General features: G+C 41.3%; 1 pseudogene; it reads right to left on the reverse strand.

Annotated features, from left to right (window-relative positions):
- Nucleotides 1-2,128: 2,128 nt before the first annotated feature.
- Nucleotides 2,129-2,438, reverse strand: LOC144216733 (thioredoxin pseudogene; annotated as a pseudogene).
- Between the last annotated feature and the right edge of the window lie 6,876 nt (nucleotides 2,439-9,314).

Genomic DNA, 9,314 nt, shown 5'->3' on the forward strand with positions numbered 1-9,314 from the left:
TCCGCCGTCGCGCTCCCGGGTGCTGACCCTCTGGGAGTGGCTGAGGAGGAAGGAAGGTGGAAAAGAGGAGTGCCGAAGACTGAATAGGGTCACGGGAAAGCGAACCGGGTGTTCGGGAAATTCTGACTGCGGCCCGCCATGTTTGATCCTGGCAAGAGCGAAAGGATCTAGTTGGTATACCTTCCTCCTGCCCAAACTAATAAACCACGTGCCGACCTTTTGCTTTTTATTGGCTGGTGATAACTGTACCGAAAATGTTAAAGTGTTTTTGGACTTTTTGCTGTGGAGACGCAGAAGTCCCAGACGATTTTTACAACTCTGTGAGCAGAGAACAGATTGCAAGATAGGAAGTCATTATGGAAATGATCCAAAACAAGCGATTACCAATTTCTGAATTTTAAGGTCCAAAATGAAAGTGCTGTACAAGTTCAAAAGCAGGCATGATTTGTGGCAGAAGGCATCCATAACTTGAAGAATGACCATGCACAAACCTCCACACACGTTGGCATTGTATTACCTCTACTTTGAAAGTAGTGTTGGGGAAGTGGGCAGAATTATTCACCCCACAGGTCAATATGGAAAAAGACAACTGTTCTTTCTGACCCTGGAGCACCTTGAACTCCAGGTCTAATTTTTTATTTTTCTTTTAGTAGAGCAAATCGCGTCAACAATGAGTTGATCATAGGATAGGAAACCATGACTCATGAATCATGCATTTGCTCTTCTTTGAGGTCCGACCAGTTTCTGGAACCATGTTCCAAGAAGGCAGCCTATGGAAATATGACTGGAGGAAAAACTCAGGGATATATTATGTGTATTACCGTAACCCCAAACCTGGACGCGGCATGGTTTCTTCCTCATCATTTTCCTTCCCTGCCCTGATTGATTCAGCCATTCTCCACCCTTGTTTTCTTTTTATTCCCATCCTATACATGTTTTCTAGTCACCTGAGCTGAACATGTTGAAAACTGAACTCATAATTCCCCCCCTCAAACCTGCTTATCCTCCTTTATTCTTTCATCTGTTAGTAGTGTCGTGAGCAACCACCCACTAATCCTAGCCAGAAGCCTACACGATTCATCTAGTCAAGACACAGCCCTCTCCCATCCTCTCACGCCAGTTCATACTGAAGTCTTTCATCTGTTTATTACCTCTTAAACTTACTTAAACTTGTTCCCTTCTCTCCATCCCCACTGCACTACCTGCGGTTCCTACCTACGCATTCTCTCCCTCCCAAACTGTTGCTGTATCTTCCTAAATAATTTCTCTGCCCTTTGGCCTTGACTTCCCAGGCTTCTCGGGGCTGCAGTGTTCTAAACACTAACCCAAACATCTCATCATGCATCTCTATCATGGATTAGATCGAGGCAAAGCTACGTAACCTAGAGCACGTGCAGATCTGGCCACTGCCTGACCTGCCGACTTCCTGCATTTCTCCCTCCTCCTCTCTCCTATACTCTCTCCCTCTTGTGGATCAGCTTTAAGCTGCTTCCCAAACCATCCCTATGCTCTTTCATGCCACTCAACTTTTACTTATGCTTTTCTCTGTGCTTGTGATACCACCCAGTTAACCCCACCCATTCTCAGAACATAGCTCAGGATTTACTTCCTCTAAGAAACACTCCCACGTCCCATCCCCGCACCCTAGGCCAGTACTTCTCAAATATTAATGCACATCTGATTCACCTAGCAATCTCATTAAAACTCACATCCACAGTCAGTCTGGGTTGGAGCCAGAGTCTGTACTCCTCACAGGTTTCCAGGAGACGCTGCTGCTGATGCTCAAACCATACGTGGAGTAGCAAGGCCCCGAGCTAACCTCTGTTACAGCACTGTCTCCCTTGTAGTAAATGCTGTTTGGCTCTATGTCCACCCATATTCTAAGCCCTATGAGATTAGAACCAAGTCTTCTTTGTATCCTAGTGCTGAGCACATATATTTACTAAGTAAAACTGAACTCTCTTGACTTTTTTTTTTAAGAGCAGACTTAATATTTTATTGTCACTTAATAATCAGATGGCAGTTGGGTAGACAGTCTTCATACTTGATCTTTCCTTCCCGTAAATAAAAAAAAAAAATGTACAAGTTTTCAGTGGCCAATGGCTGGTTATGTTGTCAGAAAACATAATTAGATTAATTCATTAATGGTAGCTTCAAGTTTTTCCTTATTAGCTCCAGAAAATTCACCCATCTTTTGTCCCTGTTTAAAAAACTGGAATGCATTTGACTTCACATTCTGAAGCAACATCCTGACAGTCATCCACGTCTACTTCAAGGAACGCCATGTTGGAATACTTCTCAGAGAAGGAATGAAAGAAAGGCTTGATCGTTTTGCAAGGCCCTCACCACATGGCTGAGAAGTCAACTACTACAAGTTTATCCCCTACACTGTTCAAGGCTTCCTGAAAAGCATACTCGCTCTCAATCTGCTTTGCCATTTTGGCAGCTGGGGTCTAACAGAGACCGTAAGGACCATGAAAGTGGATCCTAAATGCCAGAAAGAGCTCTCACTTGACATTTTTAACTTATTATTTTTCTTGGTATCGTGGCAAAGGAATGGTTTGTAACCTATGGTATTCAGGCCTTGGCATGAGTGTAAGGAAATAAGTATTGGGTCGTTATTTGTATTTGTGTGTTATATGCATGTGTGTCAGCACACACGCGCAGACAGACACACACACGCGCGCGCACACACATACACACACACACACTCACTCTCACCCTTCTTTCTCTCTTGAAAGTGTAAACTACCAGTCATGGAACTTCTACGTCGAGGAAAAACAACTGGCCTCAGCACAAATGCATGGAGAGCCAGAATACCCAGATATCTTCTCCCCTTCCTCTCTCCCAGGGCAGAGGCAGGTGGCCATACCTAGATACCCCACAATACCTCAGACGCCTTGCAATACCCGAGAGTCCATCAAGTCATCCCTTTACTGAAGCAATATTGATTGAGCACCAACTATGTGCCAAACATCATTTTCTTCCTTCACTGTCATCTCTTTCCAGTCCCCCAGAAACTAGCCAGGCAACCGGGCCTATTCCCACTTGTTGAGGCTTAGATATTTTACCCTGAGGGGCCAAGGTTTTGTTCAAAGTCTTAGACTATTTCATCCTCCATTTATTTCGCAATAGGTGGCAGATTAGTAAATGCCAGAGCAGCAAAGCCTATTGGGAAAGCAGAAGAGAATATGTTTTATTAAGTGCAGAGGTTAAAAGGATGTATGGATTGAGGTCAAGAGAAGCCTGCAGGGAGAAAGAGGAAATGGGGGGGGGGGAGGCTACCTTATACCTGATCCTGAGGGAGCTGTCAAAGAAGCCCCACCATCACCCTCCACCCTCCCCAGAACGTGAGAAGAGGGAGGTATGAAGACTCCCTGAGGACTCAGGGACCACTGTTCCTCATCTCCTGACCCTCCACCTACATACTTTCTGCTCCAACAACACAGGACCATCTGCTGTTACCCAAACAAGCCATGTATTTTCGTAAACCTTTGCTCACCCTGTTCTCTCTGCTTCTATTGTGTTTCTTTCCTCCTCTGCTATTCTTCAAGGTTCGATATTCATGTTGCCTCTTTGGAAACCTCTCCCTAAGCTCTTAGTCAGAATCCCCTTCCCTCTGTGTCACCTTAATAGTGGTTAGCACAATTGGCTTTTTGTTGTAGTGAGTTTGTTAGTTGTATTCCTTGTCTAGCTCTTTGTTCATTCTCTTTGGGAACGGACACCCTTCTCTGTACCTCCTTTCTATGGCCTCTAGGTAGCACATTGGTGCTGTATAGGAGCAAAATCACCACTGATGCAAAGACTGAACCTGACTGAAAGTGAGTGCCCAGAGCTTCCTCTGCACAAAATCACAGCATCTTACGATTATTTTGGAGAATAAGTGACAGTAGGGTTCCAAAGGGGAGTTCTGATTTCACAATGCCTTCTTTGTTTGCTCCAAATAATTCTTCCTCTCCGTGTTCTTTAGGGAATTCATAAATACTTAGAGAGGGAGTTCAAGAACTAAAAAATGACTGTCTTAAGGCAGAGCAGTCAAACTTAACATAAACAAAGTAATTCCTACTGAGGGCTCTGAGGACTTATCAAAGGAGAGCTGCTTACAGAACCACAGCAATAGAAATCTGCTGAAAACAGCTGGTGTTAACAGCACTGCATAGATGTGTTTTATACCTATGAGAAGATGTCTCTCTCCAATTTTAATATACAACTTGAAAAGATGCAGGTGTCTCTAAAAGCTAAAAGGAATAGCAATTAAAATAGTAATTAGCTTTTACCAAGCCCTATATATTAATAAGTGTTCCAAAGCACTTTACATTCATTAACTCCTTTTATCTACTTAAGAGTCCTATGATGTAGGGGTGCCTGAGTGGTTCAGTTGGTTGAGTATCTGACTTTGGCTCAGGTCATGATCTTGAGGTTCATGGGTCTGAGCCCTGCGTCAGACTCTATCCTGACAGCTTGGAGCCTGGAGCCTTCTTTGGATTCTGTGTCTCCCTCTCTCTCTGCCCCTCCTTGGTTGCATGTGCACACATGTTCTCTCTCTCTCTCTCTCTCTGTCTCAAAAATGAATAAATAAACATTTAAACATAAAAAAAAAAAGAATCCTATGATGTAGGTAGTAGTATTGCCCCCACTTTACTGATAAGGAAACTGAAACCCAGAAAGGTTGAGTTACTTGCCAAGGTCACACTGCTTAAAAAAAAAAAAAAAAAAAAAAAAAAAAAAAGAAAAGAGGCAAGATTCAGACCCCAGCCACCTGGCTCCAGAGCCCGTATGTGTCTGTCTATCATTCTGAAGTGCCTACTGTGTTCTACTCAGCAGCTCTCGTGTGCCAGGGATTTTGATGGACTCTTTATATGCCTTATTTGTATCCTTACAAGGAGATAGGTTACATCCCTTCCAAATGAGGCAAATTAAAGAGAGTTAAGTTACTTGTACAAGACCGTACAACAAGAAACTACCAGTTCCACATTCATGAAAAATAGTATACAATCATGGTCTATAGCTGTACGGAGTCAACCTTGTAGACTCAATATCATCATCAAAGTCCTCAGGTTCAAAAAAGGGGAGGGGGGAGATTTTGCCAATCTATAGATGATCTTGCATAATTGTACATAACGCAGTCAAGGAGGGTTTGTAGCAAAAGAAGTGATCCTGAGTGCTTTGGAGATTCCCCCACTTCATCCTGTGCTTTAGGCCTTCCTCAGATCATAAAAACTCAACTGGTTTCATATGCATTTCCCTCCCCAAAAAGCAAGGTGAAATTCCAAATGCAAACATGCTTTCCTTAGGTAAAATCATATAGCGTATACATTTCTAGAAAATGAGGTTTATTCCCTATCAGGGGCTCAATTAAACCTCTGAATTATTTCTACTCATTTCATCTTAATGTGTTTAGTCCATCATAAGGTTTAATTTTCTAAGTAAATTGAGAGCAAGCTGTCAGCGACAGCTGTCAACCCCGCTGATTGCCAGAACTGACGTGGTAGATCTTCCCTGCTGGAAAGGTGTCCCCTTTCTCCCTGGCTCTGCCACACGTGTCTCTCCGAAAGCTGCACGCTTCATTGAAGAGGATGATTTTCCTAGAGAGAGGAGGACAAGGATCTCCAAGGGGTCAAGTTCTCCTGGGAGACTATACAGAACTTGGAAAGTAGATTCTACCACCTGGCTGTGTCTCTGCCACTAGATAATGAGCCACTTGGCGGTGAAGATCTCGCCTTTGTGTCTCCAGCCCTCCAGAACCATACCTGGCACATGGTAGACTCTAAAGTGTCTGCTGAATGAATGAATAAGAAGGGAAGAGACCCACGGTCAGATCCTGTCTCTAAATAGCTTTGGTTCTGCATTAGGGAAACACATTTAAATAAAAATACAAACATAAAAAATTCAAACATGTACACATACAACCTAACCCCCTTCTTGAGAGTCCTAACCCAACACATAGAGTTTACAAGCAGAAAAAGGTCACAGTCCTAGGAGGCCCAGTAGAGGGCACCACACACCAAATATAGTCAAGATTTGGCTACAGAAATGGAGCCCCTGTCTATCTAGCTCCTGCTGAGAGGACACAGAGTAGAAAATATTCCTATGAGCCTGGGCTCTAAAAGTACCTGAATTTCTATTTTGGTTCAATCGTGGATATAAATTTCCCTGTTTGCCTCACTTCAGTAGCTTTTGTTTTTAGAGATGATCTTTTAAAGCATGGAACAATGGAAAACACTTATTATAATGGTACATTTGAAAAACAAGATACAAAGTTGTATATGGAATCTAGTAATAGCAATACCAATAATTTTTAAAAGACAAAGCAGAAAGATAAAATGGAAAGAAAAATTATAAAACATGAACAGTGATTTTGTGTGTGTGATGACTTTTTATGTACTCACAGCCATGCACAGTCTTCTATATTCTCCAAATTTTATTAGCACTTTTATAATGTCATATAATATACATTAATAATACATATATGATACAAAACAAGATGTAGCATGTATTAACAAGTAGTTCTCCTTAGCCAAATGCTGTATTTCATTTTCTTTGTAGATATTGTTGGGAACCGAGGAAGGAGCCTGTCTCTATTGGTCATTTAAGTCAATGGTTCTCAAGTCTGACTCTACTCTAGAATCATTCAGGCACTTTTAATAAGTGCCGGTATTTAGCCTTCATTTTGGAGATTCTTATTTAATGCTAAACCTAAAACTGTTACCAGCGCTGATTTTCAAGACACTAACAAGATAAGGTATTGGAATAAGTTCTCTTCTGTTTCAGTAACTTGCACTTATTGAGAAAATGTCAAGTCTAAAAAAGGAAATTTAGAGATTGGATAACCACACATTAACCAATCGACCCACGTGTGGGAAATGGTGTAACAACTACACCCTGAATTGGGGCTGGTACAGATACTTATACATCTTATAGCTCTAAAAGCTGGCTTGGTTCCAGTATTCCCTGTAACTACCCTGCAGCCCTTGGGAGGTAATTAACTAATGACAGCAAAGGGCTTTTAAACTGAAACATGTTGTATAAATGCTAAACACAGGAACACACAGAGGATTTCCACTGACTGCCAATACTTTTCAACCAGAGACAGTTGATGTATCTTTCAGCCAATTTCCCCTTTGCAACTAAAATCTCCTAATCCTAAAAAAATAAATAAAAATAAATAAATAAATATAATCTCCCTAATCCTTATTTCAAGGGAAACAAAAGGAGTTTTTTCTTAAATGTCTTTCCTACAAATCAAAGACCTAAGAAGATTACCATTTACTTTCTCAGAAGTTTCCACCTCAACAAAACACTGCAGGGTTTCTGTGAATGGCTGGTTGGATTGGATCACTGAAGGTGGGTTCTACACAAAAGGGGTCATGTTAGGTGGTCTAGTATGAGTCTTGGCACGACCCTACACATCACCTTTGTTTGTTTGTTTGTTTGTTTGTTTTAATTTTTTTTTTATTTCTAGGAGAGAGAGAGAGAGACAGCATGAGCAGGGGGAGGGTCAGAGAGAGAGGGAATCACAGACTCTGAAACAGGCTCCAGGCTCTGAGCTGGCAGTCAGCACAGAGCCCGACGCGGGGCTCGAACCCACGAACCACGAGATCATGACCTAAGTGAAAGTCGGATGCTTAACCGACTAAGCCACCCAGGCACCCCACATCACCTTTGTTTTTAAAGCAAATGATTTGTGGGGCCCATGGGTGGCTCAGTCGGTTGGGCCTCCAACTTTAGCTCAGGTCATGATCTCACGGTTCATGGGTTCGAGCCCCATGTTGGGCTCTGTGCTGACAGCTAGCTCAGAGCCTAGAGCCTGCTTAGGATTGTGTGTCTCCCTCTCTCTCTGACCCTCCCCTGCTCATGCTGTCTCTATCTCTCTCTCTCAAAAATAAATAAAAAACAAAAAATAAATAAAGCAAAAGATTTGTGCAAATGGTAATAAATGAAATAGTATAAAAGGACTTCTAGTGAAAAGCAACAGTCTTTCGTCTTCTTGCTTAGCTCTCGTCCCCTCTACAGGTGAAAACTCTGGATTCATCTTGTGGTAGGGTCTCCTCCCTAAAGAGAGAGAAAAAAAGGGAGAGAAAACACGACAACATCCCTCATGACCTTGTAAGCTGAGACTGCTTAATCAAACTACATGTCTGTGTATTACCATATATGGGAGACAAAGAAATAGAAAATACAGAAAAAACTATGCCACGTGACATTCAGTGCTCAGTTCTTTGGGTACGAACCCAACTGAGCAGTGTTGGCATGAATAAAGTTGCTTCCTGGAAATTAAAAAGCCTCGGTGTCACGACTCTCTATGAGAGAATCCTGCTACAATCTGACGTGAGATTATTTGGTGTTTCCTTCCATTGCACTCTGTATCTCTCTTCTTAGATTACCAACTTTAGTCAATATCAGTTGATTCCACAGTATGAAAATGAGCATGTATTTCTTACTACCCTTCTCTTCCTAACGTTTAATGGTAGTGACAATTTTTTATTTCCTCTATTAGAACTAATCTTTCATGTTTTCAAATAAGGACTCAAATTTCTGTTCCTTTCAATAGAGCATCTTTGCATTTCTTCTTCTATAAAATGAAGGCATTGGATTCCTTTCCCATCGTTCTACTTTGCCTTTCCCTTTCATTTTCATCAGCACCCCCTGTACCACCAGCAAAATTCTTACTATTTACATTCTTCACTGCAACCATAACAAAGTCTTTCTACTTTGTCTATAGGTTGACTTTAGAAGTTAAAAAGACTATGTATACTTTCATCCAAAGAGTACAATGTGAATGAGAGCAGGTAACTTTACGTTAGAGAAAACCTGGTCAACACAACCTCAGCCAGGTTATCAAGGTCAACAAGAGTGTTAAGTCGATAAGTCATGTTGATAGTATGTACCCTTTGATGTGACAAAATGGCACTTGACTTCTGGGTATTCCCTGAAAAACCCATAATCCCAATCTAATCATAAGAAAAACATTAAACAAATCTCAAATGATGGAACATTCTAGACCAGTACTTCCCAAACCTATCAAGGTAATCAAAAACAAGGAAAGTCTGAGAAACTATTACAGCCAAGAGAAGCCTCAGGAGATAGGATGACTAAATGTAATGGAAATATAAGGCATTAGGGAAAAACTGAAGAAATCTGATAAAGTATGAACTTTAATGATAACGTATCAATATTCATTCATTAATTATAGCAAATGGGTAATACTTACATAAGATGTTAATAATAGGGGATCTCTCTGCTGTATTTACATTTTTCTATAAATTGAAAATTGTGTTTAAAAATGAAGTTTATCAAAATATAAAATAATGGAA

This window comes from Crocuta crocuta, unplaced genomic scaffold (genome assembly GCF_008692635.1).
Source record: "Crocuta crocuta isolate KB4526 unplaced genomic scaffold, BGI_CrCroc_1.0 scaffold48, whole genome shotgun sequence".
NCBI classification, from domain to species: Eukaryota; Metazoa; Chordata; class Mammalia; order Carnivora; family Hyaenidae; genus Crocuta; species Crocuta crocuta.